This window comes from Microtus pennsylvanicus, chromosome 5 (genome assembly GCF_037038515.1).
Source record: "Microtus pennsylvanicus isolate mMicPen1 chromosome 5, mMicPen1.hap1, whole genome shotgun sequence".
NCBI lineage: Eukaryota > Metazoa > Chordata > Mammalia > Rodentia > Cricetidae > Microtus > Microtus pennsylvanicus.
The window spans coordinates 50,326,533-50,351,981 of NC_134583.1; the positions used below are offsets into that span (position 1 = coordinate 50,326,533).

The window sequence follows — 25,449 nt, forward strand, 5'->3', positions numbered from 1 at the left end:
GTCAGAAACACTGCAGCTACATTACAGCTACCGGGATAAATCTACAATGAAAGAGACATTAAAGGAATGACACATGAGGTGAGAAAGACGAAAAGGAACGTGGCTCCCAGAACTACCCTGTAACAGAAGACATCTTTGGACAAGCAGCCTCAAATCTATAACTAAATATGTAACAGAAGAAAACTGTCGGGAAATGACAGAAGGGTTTAGTCTGAATATAAAAGACTTAAGAGATGCTTGAAAAAGGACAGACATGGGCAACTACTGTGACAACATTCTTATGATATATCTATATATCTATACAGACAATGCATGTTACAAAAGCCCCAATCCAAACTTCTTCAGCCTCTTCAGAGGGTATACTTATAGGCTACATTTGTATATAAAATGCAGAGTAATTATTTTTACTTCAAATTACTTAACTATATATACATATTCCTAGAGCAAATAAAATGTCGTTGAGGGTCATTAAGATGGCCTACCAGGTAAAGATATCTATCACCAAGTCTGACCATCTGAGTTCAATTCCCAGGACCCACAGAGTAGAAGAAAAAGCTATTCCCTCAAGCTGTCCTCTGACTGCCACATAAGCACCAAGGTGCACCTCTGCAATGCACTTCCTACATAAACAAATAAATTAAACTATAATGAAAAAATCAAATAAAAAGAACTTTGGGGGCTGGAGAGATGGTTCAACAGTTAAGAACACTGACCTGTTTTCCAGAGGACCAGGGTTGAATTCCCAACACCATATGACAGCTTGTAACCATCTATAACCTAAGTTTCAAGGGATCTAATGCCTTCTTCTGGTCTACATATGCACCAGGAATTCAAGGAGTACACACACATACTTGCAGGCAAAGCACCCATATACATAAAATATAATTATTTAATAAAAAGAGAGCAGTGGATGGAGAGATGGCTCAAAGGTTAAGAACACTGGCTGATCTTCCAGAGGACTGTGGTTCAATTCCCAGCACCCATGAGGCAGCTCACAACTGTCTGTAACTCCAGTTCTAGGGGCTCTGACACCTTCACATAGATATACATGTGGGAAAAATACCAATGCACATGAACTAAAAGCAAATAAATTCTATTTAAAAATAACTAAGAAAAATATAAAAGTAAATTAAAAGAAATTTGATCTTAGCTTAGTATAAATTATTATAATTATAGTATGCAGAAGGTTAGCTGTAGGTTCAAGTTTGGCTTGGTATATGTAGTGAGTTCTAGGACAGGTAGGACTACATAAGAGACCTTGTCTCAGAAGTGGGAAGAGGGAAAGAGATAGAGAGTCAGGAATAGAAAGAGACAGAGGTGAAGGGGCTTTGATATTAAGAAATATGATTTTCCACTTTTACTCTTGGTTCCAAATTGGAAGAAAGCCTGATCTCTAAATTAAGTTAAATCTGGAGTTAGTAGCTCTCAGCCTGACTCCTGTCAAAGTCACCGCAGCTGGGGGAGAAGGGCCATGACACAAAAAACCATAGGAGTTGAAGAAGCTCTTTATTGGTGGTCTGAGCTTTGAAACTACAGGTAATAGTTTAAGAACATTTTGAGAAATGAGTACACTTATGGATGGTGGATATAAAGGATTTGGGGATGATGCAGCAGCTATAGTGGTAGTACTGGTAGTAGAGGAAGCCATGGTGGCTGTCCTGTCATAGTAGTAGAGGAGACTATGGTGGTGGTACTGCTTATAGCAGAGGTTGATGGTGACGAGCCAGGATATGGAAACCAAGGTAATGGATATGGTAGTGGAGGAGAAGATGAGAGTTACAAGGAAGGGAGAAATTTAGGTGGAGGTAACTATAGTGGTTGTGGGAACTATAATGATTTTGGAAATTACAGTGGAAAACAGGAATCAAATTACGGACCCATGAAGGAGGGCAGTGTTGACAGAGGACGCCTGGGCAGTCTCTATCACTATGGGGGAAGAAGTATACATAGTAGCAGAAAGGGCTACAGTTCCTATTGGGAGAGAGTAAGGAACTGCCAGGAAACTATAGGTTACTTTGAGATAGTTGTCCCAAACACATTATAGGAATTATAAAACTCTGCCCAGAAAGGAACGATGATCCACAGTCATAAAAGTTACTTTAGCTTAAACAGGAAACCCTTCTTGTTCAGGACTGTCAGAGCCACCGTTTGTAAAACATGCAGCTATTGATTAATGTGATGTAGTAAGTATCAACTGGATGTAAATTATTTTTCATTACATCAAGTATATTGCCAGTTCCAGTTTCTGACATCCTCTTGTGGCCTCTGAAGACACATGTGGTACACACACTTTGTGGACACACACACAAAACACAAATTTAATTAAATTTGAAAGAAAACATGAACACATAAATAAAGGAATACTATAGAAATTAAACTATAAGCCATTAAACATATTATTATTATTATTCTATTACAGTAATAATAAAAACATCAAAAAACAATACAGTACCATTGATATGATCTGACTTACAAATATTTATCTTCTGCATCCCCTTCAGTTAGACAGCCAGAAATAAGCACTCTCATTCACCCTAGCAGACGGGCACACCGAGAGTCAAAGACTTTCTGGAGAACAATTTGGCTAAACATGTCGCATCACAGTCTCTAAAAATATCCATTTTTAAAAATCTGTTCACTTTCTTTCTAGAAATGTAACTCACTCCCCAAATACTTGGAATGGCATTAAAGTCCATGGGCATAAGGATGTCAGTTTGTCTAGACCAGCACTCAACCACTGGCCTACATCCCTGGCCATTACGGTATCTACATCCACAGTATGTGTATGTTGAGGGACAATTGGGAGTTTCTAAATATGAATAAGAAGATGAAATAAAGTAGGTAAACAATTTGCATTTTGTGAATACATATTTATTTTTGGTGAGTGTGTAAACTATTATTTCTGTATATTTACATAGTAGGAGAGTTGAGGTTTTTTATTTTGGGGTTTTTGGTTTTTGTCTTAATCTCCTAATTTTTCTAGAAAGAATGAACTACTTATGTAAAATTCAACCAACTAGTGGATAGGGAGATGGATCAGCAGCTAAGAAGAGATCTTACAAAGCACCTGAGTTCTTTTCCCAGAACCCACTTGACAGCTCATAACCATCTGTAACTCCAGCTCCAGGGAATCCAGTGCCTTCCTCTAGTCTCCTCAGGTACCAGGCACACATATGATCCACATACATACATGCAGCTAAAAACATTCATACACATAAAAAATAAATAAATCTTTTTTGTTTTTTTGTTTTGTTTTTTTTTTTTTTTTTTTTTTTTTTTTGGTTTTTCGAGACAGGGTTTCTCTGCGGCTTTGGAGCCTGTCCTGGAACTAGCTCTGTAGACCAGGCTGGTCTCGAACTCACAGAGATCCGCCTGCCTCTGCCTCCCGAGTGCTGGAATCTTTTTTGTTTTTAATTCAACTAACTAACTATAGAAGAGCTGTCCCATCTTTGAGGCGTGAATCACCCACTATCTGAGAAAGCAAGAAATGAAAGAAAAGGATGATGTGTCCACACAACCAACCCTGCTTCCAGAGTGCAGAGAAGGGCTCCATTCTGCCTGGAGCTGATGCGTGGATGTGAGAAGTTAAGGAAGTCAACAAAAGAATATCAAAATAATCATCCAGCAGCCTGCCAGATCATCTCCCCAAAATAAAATCATTTATCTTCACCACACTTTTATAAGATAGGTACTATTGTTGCCTCATTTTACAGATGAGGAAACCAAGGCACAGAGAGAGTAAGGAACTTGTCTAGGACCACACAGTCTAAAGCAGGCCATGTGACTCTAACCCAAATTCTTTCTTATTTTATTTTTCTTTTACATTCCAGCCACAGTTCTTCCTCCCACCCCCTCTCAACTCCCCTCCAACGTAGCCTGATTTCTTAAGGTAACTGCAGATATATTTCTGACATAAGGTAACTAGTGGAAGCCCTGGGATAATAGAGATTCCACAAGAAAAAAAAGTGCATAAAAATGAAAAAAGAAAACACACTTCTCAAGCCGGGCGGTGGTGGCACATGCCTTTAATCCCAGCACTCGGGAGGCAGAGGCAGGCGGATCTCTGTGAGTTCGGGGTCAGCCTGGTCTACAAGAGCTAGTTCCAGGGCAGGTTCTAAAACTACAGCGAAACCTTGTCTTGAAAAATAAAAACAAAAACAAACAAACAAAAAACATTATAGACAAAATTCTTTTGGTGAAACTTTTTTGTTTGTTTGTTTGTTTTTCCGCCTGCCTCTGCCTCCCAAGTGCTGGGATTAAAGGCAAGCACCACCACTGCCCGGCTTGGTGAAACTTTTAAAAGACCATCTCCAGAGTTTACATGTGCTCCCCTGTTGCGTATGCTGATGAGGGAGGACATGCTTTATTCCAAAGGTTCCTTTCAAACTGAAAGCCTAATCATCAACACATCTGATGTAGACTTCCTGTATAAAACAAAACACAGTCACAACTGTATTACATATCATAGGTCTAAAAAGGAAGACTCTAAAGACAAAACATAAAAGCAGAAAGCTCTGCTTGCTTAGCCAGAGGGTAACAAAGAAGGGATGAGCACAATGGTACATGTGGTGATGGCCACTCGACTCTAGGAAAAGACAGTTTGTTCTCTCTGTAATCATCTGTGCATAGGAGACATGGGAGAAGAGTGGGAAAAAAACACTAAAAGCAAACTAGCTAACTACAAGGAGATAATTGATAATCTGTGCTGTCAATCTGGAAACCTTAGCCTTCCTCTGCACAGGGAAGATGTGAAATCCTTTGAGAGCAAGTGGTTTAACAAAGACTTAGGAACATCTAGAGATAAGAGTCACTCCAAACAGTCAAAATTCTGTATCACGAGGTTACATTTGAGCATCAAAAGGACAGCCCAGTCCTATCTTTCAGAAAACTTAAAACACTCCTCTAATAAGTGATAAAAATGACAAATGATCACCAAATATAAAGATGTTAACTGTGTAAGCAAGATATCATTCTGGGTATAGCAGTACATGCCTTTAATCCCAGCACTCAGAAGGCAGAGAAAGGCCAGCCTTATCTACAGAGTGAGTTCTAGGACAGCCAGGCCTACGCAGAGAGACCCATCTCGAAAAACTAAAAAGAAAAGAAGAGAAGAGAGGAGGAGAGGGGAAGAAAGTATAGGGTAGGAGAGGGGGTATTAAACAAAATGCAACCAAGTATAAAACAGCATTACAAAAAACTTCTTTCTGAGACCCTACAACTATCAGAACTAAGTTGGAGAGCGTTCTTATGGGAATTCCTAAGAAAAGCTCACCAACTGACTGACCATGAGTATTACTACCCTCTGAGGAAACCTGGACAGTGTTCCTTTCTATCCTATAACCAGAGGCTAAAGACAAAACAAAATGGCTCTCAGGAGATTCGAGACACAAAATGGGAGTACGAACTAGGGGCTCATTTGGACATAACTTCCTCTGTCTGGGCCTAAAGATAACCATAGTCTAGAAACTAAAAAACTAAGCCATTAAGGACTGATGCATACCCTTAATCACAGCATTAATGGGACAGGTGATCCCAGAGTTCAAGACCAGTTTGGTTTACACAGCAAGCTCCAAGCCAACCAGGGCTACATAGTGAGACCCTGTCCCGACAAAACAAAATTGAGCAGATATTAAATTCCAGAAACTGGTGAATAAATGGCAAAACTGTAACTTTAACTTGTGACTTCCTACTTCAAATGACCTGCCCTGAGAGATGTATCATATTAGAGACCAGATCCCAAACTGAGTCATGTCTGCAGAAGTATCGGTCATTTCAAAGCCCAATTCAACAACTCAGGGCTCCGGAGCTAAGGACTCTGAATGGTAAAGGGTGTATGGAGGGCTGAAAGGACCTTTGTTTTTATTTATTTAACAACTTTCATGCACTCCAGCCAGGGAAGCGAGTAGGCTAACTGCAAATCTTTACCTCTTTCTTCTCTTTCCCTAATCTCATCCCCAGCTCTGAAGCAGAAACTCCTGCTCCTCCCACCAACCCTCCATCCACTCCAGCAATCACGCAGATCTTTCTCTCCAACCTTCCTTCCCTGCCACATCACTCTATCCAGCCCCCAACTCCACCAGACTTTACCTGGGAACCCACCAGCCAAGCCTGCCAAAATCAAGTAGGCCAGCAAAACAGGTAAGTGAACTTCAAGTCTTTACTTTCCCTCTACTCCTCCAAATGTAATCCCCCAGTCTCATCCCTGTAGTTCTGTAGCAGACTGCCTCTTGTGGCCTCTCTTAACTCTCTGCTGCCATCCCCAGGGGACTAAGCAGATCCTAGTAGAACACCTGCTTTCCTCCCTCTTGTGGATCCCCTTTACCCCCCATCCTAGCCCATCCCCATTCCTAAGTGTCAGCTCCTAATACCTAGAAACACATTTTACCTGGAACCCCCACACCTATCAGAATACAAGAATTTCCTACCAGGCAACGCACAGCTACCATACTGTCCTAAGAACCAGAGAGGGTAACAGAAACCAAGGAACTGAACACCCAACTAACAAAAACAGGACCAGATATCAGTACCTATAGTTACAATCTTTCCATACCCAGGGGCCTAGATGCTAGTGCCAAAACACAATCAACAGCCAGGACAATGTCTTTACTAGAGACCAGCAACCCTATCATCATAGGCTCTGAGTATTGCAACATAGCTGTAGCACAAGAAAAAGACCTTAAAATAGTCTTTATGAATATGATAGAGGTCCTTAAAGAAGAAATGAATAAATCCCTTAAAGAAATCTATGAAGACACAAACAGTGAAGGGAAATTAATAAGACAATTCAAGACCTAAAATTGGAAATAGAATTAATAAAGAAAAACAAAACTGAGGTAAATATAGAAATGAAAAATTTAGGAACTTGAACAGGAACCTCAAGGCAAGCCTCACCCACAGAATAATAGAGATGAAAGAGAATTTCAGGCACTGAAGACATGATAGAAAAAAATGGACACACCAGTCAAAGAAAATTTTAAGTCTAAAAAAAATTCTGGCACAAAACATCCAGGAAATCTATCACACTAGAAAAGGCCAAATCTAGGAATAGCAGGAATAGAGAAAGGAGAAGAAACTGAGGTCAAAGAAAATGTTTTCAAAAAAAAAAAACATAAAAGAAAATTTCCCTAACTTAAAGAAGGTGATGTCTATCAAAGTACAGGAAGCATACAAAATACCAAAGAGATTGGACAGAAAAGAAAGACCCCCTCAGCACATAATAATCAAACACTAAATGTACAGAACAAAAACAGAATATTAAGAGCTACAAGGGGAAAAGACCAAGCATCATATAAAGACACATCTATTAAAATAACACCTGGCTTCTCAATGGAGACTCCAAAAGCAAAAAGGGACTAGATCTAGTTCTATAGACTGAGACCACAGATGCCAACCCAGACTACTATACTCAGCAAAACTGTCAATCACAATAGATGGGGAAAAATAAGATATTCCATAAATCAAATTTAAGCAAAATCTATCTACAAACCTGGCCCTACAGAAGAGGCTAGAAAGAAACCATCTACCTAAAGAGGTTAGCCACATCCCCAAAAAGAACAAGGAGTAATCCTATACAAGCAAGTCAAAAGAGCGGAAACACACACACATACCCCAAAATAACAATAATTAACAAACACTGCTCATTGATAACTCTCTACATTAATGGTTTCAATTCTCCAATAAAAAGACACAGACTAATAGAATGGATGAAAAATAAGGATTCATTACCATACCTTACCATCAAAGATAGACATCACCTCTGGGTAAAAGGATGGAAAAAGATATTCTAAGCAAATGTACACAAGAAGCAAGCTGCTGGAGCCATTCTAATATCTGGCAAAGCAGACTTCAAGCCATACTTAATCAGAAGAAATAAGAGATAGGGAAGAACACTACATACTCATCAAAGGAAAATCCGCCAAGAAGACATTACAATTCTTAACATCTATGCACCAAACACAAGGGCACTCAAGTTCACAAAAGAAACACTACTGCAGCTTAAACTACATATTGACTCACTGATAATGTGACTTCAAGACCCCACTCTCACCAATAGACAGGCCATCCAGACAGAAACTAAACAGAAATGCTCGAGTTAACCTATGTCACAAACCAAATGGACCTAACAGATACTTACAGAACATTTCACCCAAACACAAAAGAATGCACTTTCTTCCCATCAATCAGCTCATGGAATTTTCTCCAAAATTGGCCACATACTTGGGGCATAAAGCTTTCAAAAGACACAAGAACTAACACCCTGCATTCTCTCTGCACTACAGACTAAAGCTCAATATTATCAACAAAAGCTTATACTCTCGTGGAAACTGAACAACTCATCACTGAATAAAAAATGAGTCGACAGAAATTAAAAAATTAAAAACTGAATTGAATGAAAATTAATACACAACATATCCAAGTTCATTGAATGAAAATAGATACACAACATACCCAATCTTAAGGGACACAATGAAGGCAGTTTTAAGAAATAAGTTTATAGCACTAAGTGCCTTCATAAAAAAAATTTCTATCTTCTTGAAGAACCACCACACTGATTTCCACAGTGGTTGTACAAGTTTGCACTCCTACCAGCAATGAATGAGTGTTCTCCTTACTCTACATCCTCAACAGGATGAGCTGTCATCTGTTTTATTGATCTTAGTCATTCTGATAGATGTAAGATGAAATCTCAAAGTAATTTTGATTTGCATTTTCTTTGATTAAAGATGCTGAACATTTCTTTATGTGTTTCTTAGCCATTTGAGCCATTTCTTAGCCTCTCTTGAGAATGCTTTTTAGATGTGTATCCATTTTTAAAGTGGGTTATTTGTTTTCCTGATGTCAGATTTTTTTTTAGTTTTTTAAATATATTTTGTATATTAGCCCTTTTCCTCTCCTTATTTTATTATATTTTATTATTATATATTTAAAATTTTTATTTATTCTTCTCTCATACAATACATCCCAGCCACAGCTTCCTCTCCTTCCACTCCTCCCAGTTTCTCCCATCTTCCCTTTCCCCTAGATACACTCCCCTGTCCATCTCCCCTAGAAAAGAGCAGGTGTTCCAGGGCTGTCAACCAAACACACTACAATAAGATACAGTAAGACCAAGCACAAGCCCTCCCAGGTGAGGAAACCCAGTAGGAGGAAAAGGGTCCCAAGAGCAGGCAAAAGAGTCAGAAACACCCCTACTCCCAGTCAAGAGTCCCCTCCAAAACCAAGCCAATAATCATAATATATATGCAGAGGATACAGAGCAGACCCATGCAGGCTCTTTGACTGTCACTTCAGTTTTTTGTGAGCCCCCAACTGCTTTGTTGATTGAAGGATGTGCTCTCCTGGTGTCCTTGACCCCACTGGCTCCCACAATTCCTCCTCCCCTCCTGCAGGATTCCTCGAGATCTAAGAAGAGGGAACTGATGGAGACCTCCAACATGAGCTCTCTTTCCACATGGTGTTTGACTCAGCATCCACTCCTAGCAGCTGCCAGGGGCAGATTATCTGGTAATGACTGGACTAGACACTAATCTATGAGTATAGCACAACATCATTAGGAATTATTTTAGTGATTTTTCTTTTTGGCCAGTTGTACCTGGTCAGAGACCTTAGGTCTCTAAACTACCCAGCCTCTGGTTCCTGGTCATCCAGGCAATGCCAGGCATGGGCCTCAACTGGTCACTGGTTGGCCACTCCCACAAGTTCTGTGCCACCATTGCCCCAACACATCTTGTAGGCAGGACAGATTGTAGGTGGAAGGTTTTGTGACTGGGTTGGTGTCCCAGTCCCACCACTGAAAGCCTTGTCTGGTTACAGAAAATGGATGGTTCGGGCTCCATATTAATTTCTAGATGTCCTTGCTATGGTCACCCTCTAGATTTCAGAGTTTCCACCTTTTCTGTGCCACCTTCCAGTATCTGATACTCTTTGGTCTAACAACCAAGTCTTCAGAATACTAAAGAAGTTCAGAAGGAAAAAACCTATAGTCTACAGAGGGAACAGCAAGAACTCCAGGCTATTCAAGCAGAAGTCTAATGAGATAACTCCGTCTACCACTGCCCTTCCTGTGTCCAGTATCTGTGAAGAGTCAAAGAGCCTGACTATAAACCTGGGGATTCAAGGACCCCTTATGTTATGTAGCAGTACACACAAACACAATCCCTTGGTAAGAAATCTCTAAATCCTTCTACATTACCACGCAATAGTCCTCCACAGGCTTCTTATTGTTCCACCAGTAACAAAAAGTGAAGTACATTGGTCCCATTTGGTATTGGTCTCATTAAGAAGGGTAATCTCAGTTCGTGTTTTTCTTATTTTAAAATTCAGCATTTTTAATTGGAATCAAGAGAATATATGTATGGAGAGCATCTCAAAACGTTGAGGGCAGGCAAGAAAAGGCTCTTAAATCACAGCACTAAACTCTAGCTCTCAGGGTAGTCGTCAAAGAAAAAACTGTTACTGGAGGATTGCAAATCCCACACAGAACATACAGGACAAGGCACCTGTGGAACTGCTCCACACACAGTCCATTTCAGTGCGGCCAGCTAACATTCAGCTCCGCTCTTTTTCCCAGCAACCCTGTGGTCAACACAACTAACTCCTCCCCAGTTACCCAGCTACTTACTGCAGGATACTTACTACCAATGGAGCATAAATTGAAACACCCAGATACTTTAGTTACATTTCTTTTTTAGCTTCCTGACTATGAAGCTATGGCATCACATTCCTGTACACCAATGTCACATAAGTCTTCTAAAACCATTGTTCTGGTCATCATTGCTTTCCTCAAAAACTTTTAGAAGCTTGATGATGTCCGTGGGATTCTAGCCCTTAAGCCAGAATCCAAGCTGACCACAGTCCCTGCGGCTGACCTCCCACTGCGCACTGTGGAAGCAGCATGGAGACTGAGTCAGCAAACTGGGCACCTAAGTCCCTGGTCTGCCAGTGACCGCTGTGCCATCTTGAACAGGCTACCTATCGCTCTGATCCTGTCTCCTTAAAACAGGAGCAACAGTGAATGATGAGAGCATCCAAGGGCTCATGGCAGAGTGTTGCTCCTTTTGACTTTTCTCCCTAGTTCCCATGCAAACGGCCCATTCCGTTCTCTTGAAAACCCCACCAACAACTCTGTACCATTCATTTGGACAACCACACTTCCAAGCCTGACTCAAACAGCATCTCTTCTGGGACATGCTCCTGCCTCATAACCATTTTCTAGTTGATGACCTTTAATTCTTATAAGTCAATCAACTAGATATTTATTTGTGTCAATTCTTTCTCCACAAGTATACAAAGTGAAGAGCAAGCACTTCACTAATTACAAAAACAGCCACACTAGAAAATAACTGATGATAATGGTTACCTTGAAACTGCCAGAAAAAGAGTTCCTTTTTGACCCAATTAAGGAATTGGAAACACTTCCAATATGTATCTTTCTCCCAATATTTATCTGAATTAATCTCTTCCCCATCTTTTTCTGTCTTTCCAAAGGTAATGTTTACTTAGTAAATATGAAAGAGTGCTGAATCTGTTAGTCTCCTAAAGCCTGTCACCCAGGCCAGCGGAATCCAGACAGCTTTTGCTTCGCGGTATGCATTTACTGGAGCCTCTGAGTCTTCCTAATTCAGCATAGTATTTGGAGATCAAAGACAATTCAGTCCTTTAGATTAAGTTTTCTACAATTTACAATTTCAGTTACAATTTACAAATTACAGTTTCTACAATTTCTGATACTTTAGAAATCTCATACTTCTGGAAGAAAAAAAATTCCGCGAAGGGAGAAGGGCGGAGTGTTTCCACACCTGTAATCCCAATATTTGGGAGGTGGAGGCAGAAGGCTCAAGAGTTTTGAACCAGCCTGAACTACGTGAGACCTTTGCCCCCTGCCCCCCCCCCCAAATCAACGAAGGCATCCATCTTCTGAAAAACACCCTTTGTAGAAAACAAAAACAAAACAAAGCAATTATGTGGTCAATTGGGGGTTTCCTTGTGGCCCTTAACATCTTGAACATTGGATAACTACTTCTTTACCATTACCCTCCAATGCAAAAGCAGAAACATCTGGTTGGAAATGAGATCAATAGCTGGTTTGAGCCATTATGGCAAATTCTTTCATTTGATCAAGAAGCTATTTTATCCATATTTAAGCGATTATAAATTACGGTCATACAAAATTCCCCCAGAATACTGCAATACTCCTTTTAAAAACACCAGAAAATGTTCAGTTCTTTCACTTTTACTTGGATACTAGCTTTTCAGACCCTTAAGGCAACACAAATGCTGAAGTGTGTGTTCCTTCGGTGCTAGGTCATTTCGTTCACACGGGAAAGTGTAAGAAGTGTATAGAGCAACAAACCCCGTTTAACAGTTCCAAGTGATAGAAGACTAAGTTAATTTCCTTTGTTTGAGTAGGAAGCTAGTCTGTGTGAGTGCGTGTGTGAGCTCACCCAGCTGCACTGGAGCTACACAGGCTCAGGTAAAGGTAGCTCAACTGTGTCTCCCAGGCTGCCCGCGATCCGCAGTTGTGCACAACTCTAGACCCGGGTTGGGGCTCCACACCCCACACAGCGCAGCCCGGGCCTGACCGGAAGGCAGGGCTATCCACGATCGCCCGGGAGTGCAGTCCCCAGCAACTCAGAAAGCCGCGGCCCTCACGCTAGTACTCACGCAGGAGGAGCCCCTGCCTGGGCCCTGATTAGGAAAAACGGAAGGGCTTGGTACGCCACAAAACGGGAATCGGTTTCTTATCCGCCACCGATGGGGAGCTGAAGCAGCGCGGCGAGCAGGCGACTCCTGCGGGCGCCCGGGGGCACTTACCTCAGGCGCCGGAGCTGGCCGGGAGCTCCGCGCAGCCCGAGCTGCCCCGGCGCCGCACAGCCCGAAGGAGGGGCCGCTCCCGTAGAGAGGGCGGTGGGCGGCGAGCGGGTATCCGCGCCCCGGGCTGCAGGCTGCAGAACCAGGGAAGGCGTGCCTTAACCAGAGACCTAAAGGGTGGGCTGCTGCAGCCGGGAGGAGGGGTGTGCTCCCGGGCGGGGGGGGGGGAGGTGCTGCTCAGCGGGGGCGGGGGAGTTGGGGGAGACGGGGGAGGGAAACCAGGGTGGGAAGTCGGGCCCCCACACCGCACCGCCTTCACCTCGGCACCATCCGACCAAGGATTGTCTGGATCTGGAGCAGAAGCACAGGGGATCAGAAACTTTATGTCATTTTCTCATACACACGTGACCCCCCTGCAGTCCAGATGGTTTCAATCACCGGAGGAAAAAAGCCGCTCTGCTGGTATGCATGAAAAGCCGGAGCTGGGAAAGTCTGGGAAAAACTGTCTGTACAGCCCACTTGCCTTCAAACAAACCCAAGCGCTCTTTCCGTTCTGCTGGCTTTGGGCCCAGGAGCCATACAAGACCCAAACGACATTAAAAGATGTTACCCTGGGTATTGCAGCCAGTAGCAGAACTAAAGCTCTAGGGTTGCAAGGATCTGTTCTGAAGTCTAAGCCCCACAGGAGTTGTAAGAATTTAAAATACTCCACGTGCACGCAAAACCAAAAAGGTAGAAATGAATGTCATTCAATGATGGAGAAATAGTTACTAGTGACTGTCTTATTTATTAATGGAATTCAATGGAAAATTGTTGATCCAGTATAACAATCCATTGGAAAAGACTATGTCATGTACAATCCAGACCCATACTTACTTGGTGGGGTTCTATAAAGCCACATAATTTTATTTCTCCTCCCATAAATCACTTACAACTAGATCTTGGAATTGGAACGAGCAACAGTAAAAATTGACTTTCAAAATTTAGAATTTCAAACTGATAATTTGGCGGAGAGTGGTGGCACATGCCTTTAATCCCAGCACTAGAGAAGCAGAGGCAAACAGATCTGGGTTCAAGGCCAGCCTAGTCTACATGGCCAGTTCCAGGATAGCCAGGTCTATACAGAGAGACCTTGTCTGAAAGCAAAACAAAATTTACAATTTTAGGGCTGGTGTATAGCACAACGTGAGTCTCTGGGTTTAGTCTGTAATCACTATAATTTTACATTGACTGGCTGCATTTCAAAAGAACCAATGTGTGTAGATGAATATAAGCAGGCTCTAAAGCCAAGACCTGTTTCAAAACCAGGGCCAACTCAATTGTCACATATCCCAAAGAGATGTTTACTCAGCTGCAAGACAAGCACCAAAAATAATAAGTTTAAGATTCATCCTGGAAATAATTCAACTTGCTCATAATCAAACACAAATAGTGGCAAGAACTAAACTGATTTAAAAAAAAAACTATTGTTCCTTTGCCAAAAGAGGATATAAGACATGAATTCTGGTATTAACTCTTTATCCCCATCATACTGACATCAGAGATGTCTGGACTGTCAAGTGGGCTTTACCTTTGGAGACCTTACCTTCAGTGTGACAGTCATCCTATGTGAAAAAATAAATCAGTTCCTGGTAAGTGGAACTAGTTTTACATTGGGAAAACCCAAGATTTCAGCTGCTGTTGAAACACTCTGGACAACAAAGGCATTGCCTGGAACTAAGCAAGGCAGTGTATGTTGTATTCCAAACTCAAAATCAGTGAGTTTCTACTACAGTTCACTGATGTGTGAACCCCACAGGAGAACTGGGCTATACTTGGATAGACTCGCCTCTCTATTCTCCAATCTTAAATTAGGGTGATTCTTCCCCCAACACAGAAAGAATGCCTGCATGGCAGCAGGGAAGAGGACAAAGGGCACAGGAGATGGACAATGACAAGCCAAGCTCATAGTGTAACACTCCTGGAAAACTCCACTTGTAGCTCTAAGGAGTTGCAGTGGAGAAGAAGGGTGATAGAGATTGTTCTGAGGCTTCAAGCATGTGTACGAAGCACAAGCTGTACCACTGACTACACCATTTGCCCTGTAAAAGAGGCTCATCGGTCAGTCTCTCACTTCTAAATCTAACAGAACTTGTATTAATGTCCCATTTTCCCCATGATGGCATCTATAGAGAAGCCAACTGAACAGAAGGCATCAAGGCTTTCCTCCAAAGAGACCCAGGACATTCATTGTTTTCATCTCTAGCTGCTGGGACCTGTTATGTGTACTAAAGCAATTGCAAGAGGCAATGATGAGGTACAAATTATTTTTTGTCTGAAAACTTTATTTACAAATTATACTTAATATACAAATTATGCACAAACTCTGTGTGTGTGCATGTTGGTATACATATCCACAGTTGCACGCTTTCTACAGAACATGTGTAAAAGTCAGAGAACAACTTTCAGTAGTTAGTTCTCCTCTTCTACTTATTGAGTCAAGGTCTATCTATATCTTCTTTCTGCCATATTGTATTCCAGAATACCTGACCTTTGACCTCTGTTTGATTCTCCTGTCTCTGCCTCCCATCTCACTGTAGGGGGGCTGGGAGTTCAGACACAAACTGCTACTGCTTCCTGTGGTTTAAAAATTATTCTATTATTTAAATTACATACATGTGTGTTCTATGTGTGGTTATGTGCACCAATAAGTACATGTTCTCATGAAGTCTAGAAGAGGGCACTGGATGCTCTGGAGCCAGAATTACTGTCCACATGGGTGATGGGAACTGAACTGTGGCCTTCTGCAAGAGCAGCAAGCACTATAACCACTGAACCTATCTAGCCCCTACATCCAGATTTTTATGTAAGTTCCAGAAATGAAGTTAAGGCAAGCACTTTTACCCACTAAAACATCTTGCCAGTTCATGTTTGGAGCTGTTTTAATTCCTAAGAAAACCTTTACTAGACCTGCTTTTTCAGGATTAAAATTAACATAGCTTAAAAGTTTCTAAATATAGACCTGAATCTTAGTTCCACTTATGTGAGCATTAGTGAGTAACATCGGCCAAATATTTATTAGAAACACATCTGGTGCGAGGCAGTGGTGGCACATGCCTTAATCCCAGCACTCAGGAGGCAGAGGCAGACAGATCTCTGTGAGTTCAAGGCTAGTCTGGTCTACAAGAGCTAGTTCTAGGAGAGGTTCCAAAGCTACAGAAACCCTGTCTCAAAAAAGCCAAAGAAAGAGAGAGAGAAAACAAATCTGGATTTTTTAAAATTTTCATTAACCAAGTATTCACTTTGTTGGATGAACAAGGCCGATTATGTATGAGTTTATTAGGAAGATAATATGCTCTGAGAACAGGAGCCACTTGTTTGCTCACAATCACATCCTATGTACCTTCCATGGAATACGTCCACAATGCATTCATGCTATTTGAGTGAATAAAAGATAAATAAGCTGAGCACGGTGAAATGCCTGTGATTACAGCTTCTCAATAGGCTGAGACAAGGAGTCAAAAGTTTGAGACATACCTGGGCAACAAAGGAAGACACTGTAAGAAAGAAAAAAAAAAGGTAGAAGTATAGCTAGAAATACAGATAAATAGTAACACTTCCCAGGCTGCAGTCCTGTAGAGGCATGTCACTTACAAACAACAGAATGAAAGAATAGCTACGGGAAGAGCAGGCAGCAAAAGAGAAGTAGTGGTTAGCACTAACCAGCTGTGCACTTTAATCACAATGTATGTCCAGAACACAGACTGCTGAAAATAGGAAGCATTTGTGGAAGGAATTTGGTCTGTTTAGTGCCTAAATTAGGGACTTCAGAGATACACTTTCCCATGTCCCAGTTGTTCAGTACCCTCAACACAGAGCCAAGACAAGATTTGAGTATAAACATCCAGACTCTAATTTGGATAGCATGAATACAGTCCTTTCATCCTCTCTCCTACTTCTCCTCTGCCTCCAAGCCATTTCCTCTGTACTGTCTTCTGTCAGGCAAATGAAAGTTCCCTAATTTTCAGATGTAGTAGCTTTGGCTCTCTTTGTGTAGAGGAATACAGTACAGCTTGATTACATGGTTATGATTCATACAGATTCCTGGCAACATATCTTATAGCTAAGTGTCTGTACTTTTTAACTCTGAGGGACTTAAAATTCAACTATTTTAGTGCATACCAAAACAGAACATGACGCCACAGAGATGGGCTTTATTTCCTTTTGCTGTTTTAAGTCCTGCACTTAAGCAAGATGAGTTGTCTGGGTTTTTGGTTCATTAATTTCACTTTGACATACTGTTTTTGCTTTTTCTTTAAGGAACAGACTGTAGCTGGGTCTGTAGCTCTAATATTTTAATATTTTTCGGTCTGTGGCTCTAATATTCATGAAGCAGTTTTTTCCCCCAGCACATGCATGCACGTGTTAGCCTGGCTGTGGAGCTATGCTTTCTGGAGCAAACAGTTGGTTTCTCTGTATCAGGAAAATGGAGACATGGTTGGCCTAGATGACTCAGCTTCTCAGCTTTCTAGGACAGATGTTTCCAACCTTTTTTTTTTTTTTTTTTTTTTTGGTTTTTTGAGACAGGGTTTCTCCGTAGCTTTGGAGCCCGTCCTGGAACTAGCTCTTGTAGACCAGGCTGGCCTCAAACTCACAGGGATCCGCCTACCTCTGCCTCCCACGTGGTTGGGATTAAAGGCTGCACCACCACCACCTGGCTCAAACATCCTTTCTTTTTCTTTAGTTTTTTTTGTTTAGATTTGGGGGTCCTGGGAGTCTAGGAGGTTGTGTGTTTGTTTGGTTGGTTTGGAGACAGGATTCTCTGTTAAGTATTTTCCTTTGGCCCTTGTAAGCCTCTCCACCGATGCAATAGTCCAAATCAAACCAGATCAGACCAAATTAGAAAAGGCCCAGGTTTAATGGATACCAAGACTCCCAGGTGGTGGAAATCTGGACTGACCACTGGAGAGAGAAAAGGGGAGACCACATGCTTGTTCTCTGGGAGGTGGTTTAAATAGCATGTGGGAGTGGTTTTGACCTTCCCTGGGTAGGGGTCACCGTTTGGTGGGCTTTCTGGAAGGTGGAGTGAGGACTGAGGCAACTCCCGGAGGAGGGGCTTGAAATGAAGCTTTCCACTCAGCATTCCAAAATGGATGCCAGGAGCAGGGGTGAAGGCCCCAACCAATCATTTCAGACTTTTTTTTGAATAAGGATATTAGGGGCTAAGCTGACGGGTCCAACCAAACAGTCTCACGTAATCCAGTTAGTCTCCAATATGCTATATAACTGAAGATGACCTTAAACTCTCGATCTTCCTGCTTCACCTCCAAAATCCCTTTCTTTCTCTTTTTTTTTCTCTGTGTAATAGTCCTAGCTGTTCTGAAAATTGTTTTGTAGACCAGGCTAGCCTCGAACTCACAGAGATCTGCCTGCCTTTACCTCCCAAGTGCTGGGGTTAAAGCCATGTGCCATCACCGCCCAGCCCAAAGACCTTTTCTAATATTTAAGAATATTAAACTGCCAAACTTGAATGTTATTTGAAATCATCTGGGAAATGCTTTTTAAAAATATTAATCATCAAATGAATAAAAAGCCAGGTGTAGTGGCACACGCACTAAGAAGGCAGAGATAGAGAGATCTCTCTGAGTCAGAGGCCAGCCTCGTGTACACTGCAAGTTCTAGGCAAGCCAAGGCTACATTGTGAGACCTTGCCTCAAAAAAAAAAAAACAGAAAAACAAAAAATATTAACCATGACTATAAATTTACCAAGTGCTATTTAATCCAACCTGCTTTCCATTCACCCAGACTTGAGAAGAGATTCATTTCTAAAGCAGCTGGATGTAATGATACATAGCTGTCATTTAGCACTTAGGATGCTAAGGCAGGAAGATTGTTGTGAGTTGAAAGCCCGTCTGAGATAAGCCGGGAAACCTGTCTCAAGAACAAAAAGCAGGGCTGGGATATTGCTTAGTTGATAGATGGCTTGCCTAGACTCCAGAAGCCCTAGGTTTGAATCCCACTGCTGCATAAAACTTGGGTATGGTGATATACACACCTGTAATCCTAGCATGTGGGAAGTGGAGGCAGGAAGACCAGAAGTTCAAGTTCGTCTTTAGCTATACAGTGAGTTCAAGGCGAGTCTGAGCTCTATATGAGACCCTGTCTCAAGATAAATAAAGACACAAACAAACATAATTCACCCCATGTTCACCCTCGAGGCTTTCACATGAGCTTTAAGACTCTGAGGTGGGTCAAGAGTACTAGTCACTCTTGCAGAGGACCAGGTTCCATTCCTAGCACCCATGTGGTGGTTCACAACCACTGGTAACTTCAGTTCCAAGCGCACCATGCCTCTCTTTGAAACTTGGTGGCCACCAGGCACCCCTGTTGTGGACATACACATGTGCAGACTTAATAAAATAAAAATATAAAAAGCAAAAATTAAAAAAGATTCTGGGCCAGCATAGGCATCAACACCTCAAGTCTACAAATCTGCAGAATTGCAAGCACACTGGGAAACAGGTTAAAACCCTGCACAGTTGTTCATCAAGTAAAAGCACTAGCCATACAAATCTAACAACCCTAACTCAGTCCCCAGGACCCAAATATTCTTGAAAATCCAAAATAAATAAATAAATAAAAAGCCAGGTGCATCTGTACTCACAACATTCATGGGAGATGGGAACTGTCCTTCTTCAATGGAAGCTAGTCTCCATAGCAGCAAAAACCCTTCCTCAAAAAAGTGGAAGGCGAGACCTGACTTCTGAAAAATGTCCTCTGACACCTACATGTTCACCATGGCACATGCACATCTACACTCACAAGTAAAAATGTAAAAATAAAAAAGAACTCTGACAAGTACAAAAGGAGCCAGATACAGTGGTGCATGTGTAACCCAAGCAGAAGGCCGAGGCAGGAAGGGATCACCACGAATGCTATGAAGTCTTGTTTGCTCTCTCTTTGGCTTTGCACTTGATGTTCAAGCCCTCAAGCACTGTGGCGTGTGCAGAGTCACTTGCTGGTTTCTCACTTAGATCTAAGCAGCTGTCACAAATAGGCTCCAGTCTAGGCCTGCTGACTTAGAATCCCCAAGGCCATTCAACACTAGGCTGTATGGTAATATCTTTACTTTTTTACTTGTACAGTGCACAATTTTCCTTCCAGGAAAGCCCCACCATTACCAAACACTCACACAAGCTTCCCCAAAGAAATCATGAAAACATTTTATAAATTGAAAATTTTTCCTTCACAGTAATACTTGGACACAGCTACCTCTACAACCTACCTCTAAAAGAAAAAAATAAAGCCTGTGTTTAACACAACATTTTAATAGATTACTGAGGAATCAGCAAGATTTTGTTAAATATAGAGCACTAGTAGGTCACTTATGACACTATTCCTGGGTAGACCTTAACAAACATCTCATCCTAGAAAGGAAACCATCAACAGACCCAAGTTAAGAATCCCATCAAAGCCTAACTTGGTGAACCAGTGAGTTGTACTGGGTTACTTACAGGAGCAGAAATGACTCAAAGGCAGCTGCATCACCAAAGCCCACCCCAGCATGAGCATGGCTGACAAACCTGGAAACCTGGGGCTCACTGGACAATCCGCAGGTAGAATCTGCAGGTTGCTCCCCAGATTGAAGAGTGTCTTCTGTAGGCAGTGCAGTATGTCTGAGCCTTTCCCAGCTTGTTTGTGAATGTCTCTGCTGTTCTTACAGTCTGCATGCTGACAGAGGGAGGAACCTAGTCTATATCATCAGTTTCAGGGATTTCCCAAAGCCTTTGTGTTATTTACTTCCTGAGCTTATGGAGCTTCCCTGAATGTTTTCACATTCCTCCTCTTAGAACACCCAGGGTCTTAAAGAGTTGCCCTCCAAAAGGGTCATTTTAACTATGAGGCAACTGCTAAACCACTTTACTGACTACTGATTTCACTCTAAGCTGTAATCCAGAAAAACTAACTAAATGTATATCTAAGTAAAGACTGCTTCATTAAAATTTTTAAATTACTTATTTTGGTGTATGTATGCGGGTGAGTACATACACACATGTCACAGCACAAATGTGGTGGTCAGAAGACAACTTGTAGAGGACAACATGCAGGAGATTGGGTGGGTAGTTTTTAGTCTTTCATTGGGTTATGGAAAGTCGTCATTGTTTAGGGGGATTGGTTACAAGTTGTTATTGGTAAAGGTCAGGAAAAAGGATCAACAGAGGAGATTAGATTCAGGGTTCTTGTTTTAAAAAGAAAAAAGGAGGTATAGATATGATAGGATAAAGGGGGAGATTATTGAATCTACTATAAAAAGAAATCATTATATAAATCATTATTTTAAAAAGAAAAAAGGAGGTATAGATATGATAGGATAAAGGGGGAGATTATTGAATCTACTATAAAAAGAAATCATTATATAAATCATTATTTTAAAAAGAAAAAAGGAGGTATAGATATGATAGGATAAAGGGGGAGATTATTGAATCTACTATAAAAAGAAATCATTATATACATACCAAGAACTCAAGAACAGTGGCAATGGGTTTTTGATCCTACTGCACATACTGGCTTTGTGGGAGCCTAGGCAGTTTGGATGCTCACCTTACTAGACCTGGATGGAGGTGGGTGGTCCTTGGACTTCCCACAGGGCAGGGAACCCTGACTGCTCTTCAGGCTGCTGAGGGAGGGGGACTTGATTGGGGGAGGGGGAGGGAAATGGGAGGTGGTGGCGGGGAGGAGGCAGAAATATTTAATAAATGAATAAATAAAATAAATAAATTTTTTAAAAAAAAGAATCAATTAGAAACAAAAATGGCAACTGCGTATGGTGGAGCAAGATTTTAGTCCCAGAACTCGGGAGCCAAAGGCAAGCAATCTCTGAGTTAAGAGGCCAGTCTGGCTACTAGTAATACTGTCTTAACTAAAATAAAACAAGCAAGAAAGCAAGCAGGCTCTCAACCCTTGGTGCCCAACAAAAAATACTCTAAAAGAACTGTCATCTCCCAATTCCTTTTTACCTTCTATAAAGAAAAAAAGATTTAGGGCTGGAGAGATGACTTAGAGACTAAGAGTGCTTGCTTTCAGAGTACCAGACTTCAGTCCCCTGCACCCACATTTGGTGACTTCACGTTGTAACTCCAGCTCCAGAGTATCTGACACTTTCTTCGGGAATTTGAGTACACCTGTACACAACACACACACATAAGTAAAAATTAAGTAAGTCTTACAAAAAAGCTCAAGAATAAAATGATTTGACTTCTGGGAGGAAAACCTAAAAAGAGCTTTTAAATACAATGCTGCCCTTAGGGTATCTACAGATATCCCAAACCAGAATTCCTAAAAGTGAGATCTAGGTACATATAATTTTGGGGGTGTTCTATGAGGAATTCTGTATAAAGGAAATTCTGACACCAGGAATGATTAAATTTACATACATAAAGATTTTGTTCTTTGTGTTTAATTATATATATGTATATATGTAAGTATATAGATGTGTTTGTGGGTGTGTGTGTGCGCGCGCACACATAAGTGAGAAAGGTGTTGATCTCTTGAAGCTGGAGTGACAAGCTGACTGACAAGGGTGCTGGAAAAGAACAAGGTTCTCAGCAAGAGCAGTGCATGTTCTTACCCATTAAGCCATCACTCCAGTCCTAACACACATGTAGTTTAATAGAGTAATTATTCTCCTAACAGCTGGAATGACAGAAGCTAAAATAATGGATTAGGAAAAGACTATTCACCTTAATGTTTGCATAATTACAGCTATGACTTTGAAATTTTAAACATCAGTAAAAAGAGGATGGCAGTTTGTGTTTGTCTATCATGCCATTTTAGGATAGCCTTTCGCCAAAGTTCTGCTATCCTGGGAAACAGGATCAACACACCAGAGCCATTCTCAGTTTCCTAGAAGGCTGAGCACTTACACCTAATCTCATTTCCTTCCTTCCTTTTCTTTAGGATAAACACTATCCTACAGATAAATACTGAGAAAATAAATAAATACTAAAGATAAATATTATCCATAGTTCCTTCCATGTTCATCAAGTCATTTTTAACTAAGAAGACTTGGACAGCAAAGAAATAAATGCTCAAAAAGTTTTATATTCCTCTCTAGGGCTGGGATTAAAGGCATGCACCACCTGGTTTCTATGGCAAACTAGTGTGGCTACTGGGATTAAAGGTGTGTGTCACCACTGCCTGGTCTATAAGGCTGACCAGTGGGGCTGTTTTACTCTCTGATCTTCAGGTAAGCTTTATTTATTAAAATACAAATGAATTATCACTATATTTCCCCCTTTTGTCAAAAATTAAAAAGGCTATAACTAATATAAGAAAAACTATACACAATAAGTACAATGACTATATGCAATATATACAGGCAATAAATACATCAACAATGTCTAGCACATTTGCATTTGACAAATTCAGAGAAAATACTTCCTTATCTATCCTATCTTGGTGAGTCCAAAGTCTTGTCCTACTTTCTATCATAACTCACTTGCTGCATCAGGTAAACAAGAAAAACTATAACTATCTAGTCTTCAAATCCCTCAAAGACCCAAGAAGGAAATAATATTAACTGAGTAGGCAGGATGGACAAGCAAGTACATTTTCCAAAAAAAGTAAATGACAGAAACAGCTGGGTGCCTGGACAGTCACCCAAAGTTCCTCTGCAACATTGAGGCATCTATCTTCAGCCTATAGGCTTAGCATATCTAACAGACTTTTCTATGAAGCAGGATATTCTGAAGGGTTGTCCCTCCTCATCTTGAAAATGTTTGGCAGTCACTCTCTTTTGTATCCTGCTTGTCCAATTAGAACAGCATAATGTCAGCAACCAAGGCAAGGATATTTTCTTGCCCAGTGGCTTACTTTTGCCACAGATTAAGTAAGCTCACCAAGATAGGCATGTGAAGTTTCTTCAGTGCCCATATCTTTTCTTAAGTAGATTGGTGCTGCCAGGAGCAGACATGTCTCATTGTCATAAAAAGGAGCCTGTGTTATTAAAACATCATGAATGCCATATTCTGTAGATTTCTCAAGTATTTGAAAATGGCCTGTCTATCTAAAATATATCTTTGTTTGGCCTTGAAAACATACCTCATGTGGCTATAGATTTGACTATAATAGATGAATAATTACTAACCTGAATTTTTTTTTTTTTTTAGTTTTTCGAAACAGGGTTTCTCTGTAGCTTTGGAGCCTGTCCTGGCACTAGCTCTTGTAGACCAGACTGGCCTAGAACTCACAGAGATCTGCCCGCCTCTGCCTCCCGAGTGCTAGGATTAAAGGCGTGCACCACCACTGCCCGGCTAACCTGCATTTTCTTATCATCCTAAACAACTGGTAATAATAACCTTCAAAGACTAGAAATTTGCATTACATTGTTAAACGAGCTGTATAGGTACAATACCTTAAACAAGATTAGAAACATATGTATAATGTGTTTTAACAAAAATCTTAAATTTGTATCAATATACAAAATTTCTGTGCAGTATACAAAAGTCCAATCCAATTTAAAACTAGTAGCTACTTTTTAAAAATAGATTTAATGATCTACCTTTTCATCTTATCATATCCATAGCCTTCCTTTTTTCTTTTCAGAGTAGATTCAATAATCTACCCTTTTATCCTATCATATCTATATTCCCCCCTTTTTTTTCTTTTCAAAACAAGAACCTGAATGCCTCACTGAGAAAAAGGTACCAAGCCACATGGATAAACCTAGACAAGAACTATGGGTTAATTTAAGTTGTAAAAGCTAGTTAATAATAAGCCTAAGATAATAGGCCAAACAACTTATAATTAATATAAGCCTCTGTGTGTTTATTTGGGACTAAATGGCTACAGGACTGGGCAGGACAGAAACTTTCGTCTACAAATGGCACCCAAACATTTGGCAAGAATTTCTACATATAGCCCAAGAAAGCTTTAAAAAAAAAAAGGATTCTAAACAGACGAGAACAGAGTCAAGTACAGCTTCTTGGTAACCATCTTTTCTCCCATAGGCTCTGTTTGCTTGTGGTGAGCAGAGGCACAGCTCCTTTAAGAGAGGCTTCCTGACTCAGTGTCAGTAGCAAAAACTTCGCAGCTCTTTTAAGAGAGTCTGCCACCAAACCCTTAAATGGTATTTATAAGCAGTCAGTATCAGGCTTCTTGGTGGTGGCATGGACATAGAAACTCAACAGAGTTGTGGCAATATATCCATCTGTACCTCTGCCATGAAGGTAGACACTCAGGAAGCTAAGGGATGGGGCAGAGCCAGTCACCAAAGCCGCATTTTTAATCCTAGCCATATCACTTAGCAGATTACAGACTCATGTAGTCAGAAAAAGATATACAGTAAAGGCAGATTCAGGGGGCTGGAGGGATGGCTCAGCGGTTAAGAGCACTGAATGTTCTTCCAGAGGTCCTGAGTTCAATTCCCAGCAACCACATGGTGGCTCACTACCATCCATAATGAGATCTGGTATCCTCTTCTGGGGTGTAGGTATGCATGCAGGCAGAACACTGTACATAATAAATAAATCTAAAAAAAAAAGGACAGATTTAGATGAAAACAATCCCTCTAAACGGTTTACAGTGTGTTTAAAAATATACATAGGTTTGGGAGAGAAAGAAAAAAGATAGAGGAAGTCCTTAAAAAATATAGTTGGGCA

The 25,449-nt window shown here is 41.0% G+C and overlaps 1 protein-coding gene across 4 annotated transcripts in view; it reads right to left on the minus strand.

Annotated features, from left to right (window-relative positions):
- Dennd2b (DENN domain containing 2B) overlaps positions 1 to 25,449 on the minus strand; it is a 185,185-nt gene that overhangs the window by 141,342 nt on the left and 18,394 nt on the right. The window contains exon 1 of one of the 4 annotated variants that reach the window (XM_075971847.1): positions 12,814 to 12,952. The exons of 2 other annotated variants lie outside the window; for them this stretch is intronic. The gene's annotated coding sequence lies outside the window, so the exon portion shown is untranslated. Of the gene's footprint in view, positions 1 to 12,813; positions 12,953 to 25,449 lie in introns of those variants that run through there. One more of the 4 variants, XM_075971843.1, reaches the window with a different exon arrangement.